At 40.2% G+C, this 5,000-nt stretch overlaps 5 non-coding genes across 5 annotated transcripts; all 5 read left to right on the top strand.

Moving 5' to 3' along the window:
- Window positions 1-1,034: 1,034 nt before the first annotated feature.
- On the top strand, window positions 1,035-1,116 carry trnas-aga (transfer RNA serine (anticodon AGA)). Its single transcript has one exon. It is a non-coding gene; the product is annotated as a tRNA-Ser (tRNA).
- A 155-nt stretch (window positions 1,117-1,271) lies between these two features.
- trnah-gug (transfer RNA histidin (anticodon GUG)) lies at window positions 1,272-1,343 on the top strand. Its single transcript has one exon. It is a non-coding gene; the product is annotated as a tRNA-His (tRNA).
- A 2,041-nt stretch (window positions 1,344-3,384) lies between these two features.
- trnas-aga (transfer RNA serine (anticodon AGA)) lies at window positions 3,385-3,466 on the top strand. Its single transcript has one exon. It is a non-coding gene; the product is annotated as a tRNA-Ser (tRNA).
- A 1,207-nt stretch (window positions 3,467-4,673) lies between these two features.
- Window positions 4,674-4,745, top strand: trnah-gug (transfer RNA histidin (anticodon GUG)). The gene has a single exon. It is a non-coding gene; the product is annotated as a tRNA-His (tRNA).
- Window positions 4,746-4,876: 131 nt separating this feature from the next.
- Window positions 4,877-4,958, top strand: trnas-uga (transfer RNA serine (anticodon UGA)). The gene has a single exon. It is a non-coding gene; the product is annotated as a tRNA-Ser (tRNA).
- Window positions 4,959-5,000: the final 42 nt, after the last annotated feature.

Below are 5,000 nucleotides of genomic sequence, written 5' to 3' on the forward strand. Positions count from 1 at the left end.
CTCCAGTCACACAATCCTCAAGAAATCCTTTTAACAATCTGAATTTCTAAAAAACAACAACAACAAAAAAAACATTTATTGTTATCATTATTATTAATGTTGAAAATAGCAGAGGACATTTTTCAGGTTTTTTAGGGGGTAAATTAAAAGAACACCATTTTTTGTTACATTTGTTACAGTTACATGTATTTGTTACATTTATATTATTTACATCAAGCTTTTGAATGGTATAGTTTTGTATATTGTTATTGGAACTTCATAATATTTAACTTAATTATACATTTAGTCAAGAATTATAGTTTGGAAAGAGTCTAACTAGTAAAATGTTTAGACGTTATGTGAAAGCTAGTACAAGTATATAAATAAATATAAAGAGACTTACTCATGTTTATGATCTCTGCTGAATAAAGTGCTTCATTCTTTTTTTTCTGAGGAAATCCATTTCTCAAATCCTCAACCACGCCACATCTTTTTGGGGTGGATTATGTGTTATTCCTCTCATCGCGAAGCAAACAGTAAAATAAAAGCACTTGAACAACAGTCTGGCTGCTTTTTCTTCTGTGTGGGCGTATTCAAGCTGCGCTTCAGTTTGAATCTGAATAGAGCGTTCAGCGTGGGGCGTGGTCACATTAGATATAATGAAGGGAGACGTGAAAAAAGGACATCGCCTTGTTTTCATATGGATTACTTTATCACAGAACATTTGTTTTAGGCAGCACTCGTTTAGTTTAAAAGTAGACATGTCAAGCTCTCTATAGATATCTCTCTCATGTCTCTTCGTTGAGTATTCACAGAGTTACAGTTCATTTTAATGACGTGTTTGTAAATGAAGATCAGCGCAGACAAAGGCTGCAGACAGCACATCTTGTTTGTTATCTTTAGAAGTGCACAAAGTTTTGTTGTTATTATGTCTGTATCCAAAAAAAGGAAACCCTTTACTGGGTTACAGTCAGCTTGCTGACTGAGCTGGGATGTTTGCAAGAAGGTCAGGCAGCAGTGTTGCACACAAACTGAGCAGGAGTTGGTCTGATCTTGTAGTCGTGGCCGAGTGGTTAAGGCGATGGACTAGAAATCCATTGGGGTCTCCCCGCGCAGGTTCGAATCCTGCCGACTACGCTGTTTGCTGAAGGCCGTGAGGAAAAGCGTCCATGAATTTTTCAAGGTCCTCCCACTGATTTGCGAAATGTCCAGTCCCTCTTCGATGGACCAACACACCGCTGGTGCTTCTTCTATTCGGGCTCCAGGGGTTAACTCGGGTGAGCCAGTGGCACGCCGTGATCGTATAGTGGTTAGTACTCTGCGTTGTGGCCGCAGCAACCCCGGTTCGAATCCGGGTCACGGCAATACTCTGGCGTAGAGTGTACGGGAAGGTTGCCATTTTTTTACCACCTCATCTTTCTTCTCTATTTTGTTTTTGATGCCTGGCCTGTGCAGGGTGACACCAGACAACTGGGCAGGCAGCCTGCCGCAAGACGTAGTCGTGGCCGAGAGGTTAAGGCGTTGGACTTGAAATCCATTGGGGCCTCCCCGCGCAGGTTCGAACCCTGCTGACTACGGGAGGGTTTTGCAGTATTGCTTTAGCTTTCTGTGATGGTAATTGTGCCTTCTATGGTCCTTTGTCCTAACTGCTTCTAGCTTTCATCCCGTGACACCTGCGTCTCTTCTTTGCTCCACAAGAGCCCGGATAGCTCAGTCGGTAGAGCATCATACTTTTAATCTGAGGGTCCAGGGTTCAAGTCCCTGTTCGGGCGAAGGTCTTTCTTTGGCCTCACCTTGCTATCACTACGGTCCATCTCTTCTGCTGACTCTGTACTGGAATGGTGTTCCTTCCTGCTCTCGGGGATCAAGGGATCTCCCTTGTGGTTAGTGAAAAACGAACAGTGTTAAAACACTTGAACAAGGCAAACATAAAGAACAATGGTGCCTGGAATTTTTGAGAACTGGAGCTTGTAGCCTAGAATTTTTCTTTGCAATTCATGTGAAAATCATCTTGTTTACTCACAGAAAACAATACATTGATTTACATTTTCTAAGACACTTTTTGTTGGTAAAGGTCATATGAGAGTAGGCATCAACTATCATGAATGTCATTATGATTTACACCTGAGAAGACAAAGCCCTGCATAATGAGCTGCATAAAGAGCCGCTCAGTCAGCTGTTGTCACTGAGCGGGAGGTGTTACAAGAAAGAACGTGAGAACAAAATAAATGTATATCATTTTAAGTTTGTAGTTTATTTAGAATATATTTACTTATCCCACAACATAATTTAATATGGGGGAGCAGTTAAACAGTTTATTAGGAACAATCAAAGCTGACTTTCAAACTAATTTTATTTTTGCATTATTACTCCAGTCACACAATCCTCAAGAAATCATTTTAACAATCTGAATTTCTAAAAAACAACAACAACAAAAAAAACATTTATTGTTATCATTATTATTAATGTTGAAAATAGCAGAGGACATTTTTCAGGTTTTTTAGGGGGTAAATTAAAAGAACACCATTTTTTGTTACATTTGTTACAGTTACATGTATTTGTTACATTTATATTATTTACATCAAGCTTTTGAATGGTATAGTTTTGTATATATTGTTATTGGAACTTCATAATATTTAACTTAATTATACATTTAGTCAAGAATTATAGTTTGGAAAGAGTCTAACTAGTAAAATGTTTAGACGTTATGTGAAAGCTAGTACAAGTATATAAATAAATATAAAGAGACTTACTCATGTTTATGATCTCTGCTGAATAAAGTGCTTCATTCTTTTTTTTCTGAGGAAATCCATTTCTCAAATCCTCAACCACGCCACATCTTTTTGGGGTGAATTATGTGTTATTCCTCTCATCGCGAAGCAAACAGTAAAATAAAAGCACTTGAACAACAGTCTGGCTGCTTTTTCTTCTGTGTGGGCGTATTCAAGCTGCGCTTCAGTTTGAATCTGAATAGAGCGTTCAGCGTGGGGCGTGGTCACATTAGATATAATGAAGGGAGACGTGAAAAAAGGACATCGCCTTGTTTTCATATGGATTACTTTATCACAGAACATTTGTTTTAGGCAGCACTCGTTTAGTTTAAAAGTAGACATGTCAAGCTTTCTATAGATATCTCTCTCATGTCTCTTCGTTGAGTATTCACAGAGTTACAGTTCATTTTAATGACGTATTTGTAAATGAAGATCAGCGCAGACAAAGGCTGCAGACAGCACATCTTGTTTGTTATCTTTAGAAGTGCACAAAGTTTTGTTGTTATTATGTCTGTATCCAAAAAAAGGAAACCCTTTACTGGGTTACAGTCAGCTTGCTGACTGAGCTGGGATGTTTGCAAGAAGGTCAGGCAGCAGTGTTGCACACAAACTGAGCAGGAGTTGGTCTGTTCTTGTAGTCGTGGCCGAGTGGTTAAGGCGATGGACTAGAAATCCATTGGGGTCTCCCCGCGCAGGTTCGAATCCTGCCGACTACGCTGTTTGCTGAAGGCCGTGAGGAAAAGCGTCCATGAATTTTTCAAGGTCCTCCCACTGATTTGCGAAATGTCCAGTCCCTCTTCGATGGACCAACACACCGCTGGTGAGGGTCCAGGGTTCAAGTCCCTGTTCGGGCGAAGGTCTTTCTTTGGCCTCACCTTGCTATCACTACGGTCCATCTCTTCTGCTGACTCTGTACTGGAACGGTGTTCCTTCCTGCTCTCGGGGATCAAGGGATCTCCCTTGTGGTTAGTGAAAAACGAACAGTGTTAAAACACTTGAACAAGGCAAACATAAAGAACAATGGTGCCTGGAATTTTTGAGAACTGGAGCTTGTAGCCTAGAATTTTTCTTTGCAATTCATGTGAAAATCATCTTGTTTACTCACTTACAGAAAACAATACATTGATTTACATTTTCTAAGACACTTTTTGTTGGTAAAGGTCATATGAGAGTAGGCGTCAACTATCATGAATGTCATTATGATTTACACCTGAGAAGACAAAGCCCTGCATAATGAGCTGCATAAAGAGCCGCTCAGTCAGCTGTTGTCACTGAGAGGGAGGTGTTACAAGAAAGAACGTGAGAACAAAATAAATGTATATCATTTTAAGTTTGTAGTTTATTTAGAATATATTTAATTATCCCACAACATAATTTAATATGGGGGAGCAGTTAAACAGTTTATTAGGAACAATCAAAGCTGACTTTCAAACTAATTTTATTTTTGCATTATTACTCCAGTCACACAATCCTCAAGAAATCCTTTTAACAATCTGAATTTCTAAAAAACAACAACAACAAAAAAAAAACATTTATTGTTATCATTATTATTAATGTTGAAAATAGCAGAGGACATTTTTCAGGTTTTTTAGGGGGTAAATTAAAAGAACACCATTTTTTGTTACATTTGTTACAGTTACATGTATTTGTTACATTTATATTATTTACATCAAGCTTTTGAATGGTATAGTTTTGTATATATTGTTATTGCGATGGACTAGAAATCCATTGGGGTCTCCCCGCGCAGGTTCGAATCCTGCCGACTACGCTGTTTGCTGAAGGCCGTGAGGAAAAGCGTCCATGAATTTTTCAAGGTCCTCCCACTGATTTGCGAAATGTCCAGTCCCTCTTCGATGGACCAACACACCGCTGGTGCTTCTTCTATTCGGGCTCCAGGGGTTAACTCGGGTGAGCCAGTGGCACGCCGTGATCGTATAGTGGTTAGTACTCTGCGTTGTGGCCGCAGCAACCCCGGTTCGAATCCGGGTCACGGCAATACTCTGGCGTAGAGTGTACGGGAAGGTTGCCATTTTTTTACCACCTCATCTTTCTTCTCTATTTTGTTTTTGATGCCTGGCCTGTGCAGGGTGAGACCAGACAACTGGGCAGGCAGCCTGCCGCTAGACGTAGTCGTGGCCGAGAGGTTAAGGCGTTGGACTTGAAATCCATTGGGGTCTCCCCGCGCAGGTTCGAACCCTGCCGACTACGGGAGGGTTTTGCAGTATTGCTTTAGCTTTCTGTGATGGTAAT

This window comes from Carassius gibelio, chromosome A20, assembly GCF_023724105.1.
Source record: "Carassius gibelio isolate Cgi1373 ecotype wild population from Czech Republic chromosome A20, carGib1.2-hapl.c, whole genome shotgun sequence".
Taxonomy (NCBI): Eukaryota; Metazoa; Chordata; class Actinopteri; order Cypriniformes; family Cyprinidae; genus Carassius; species Carassius gibelio.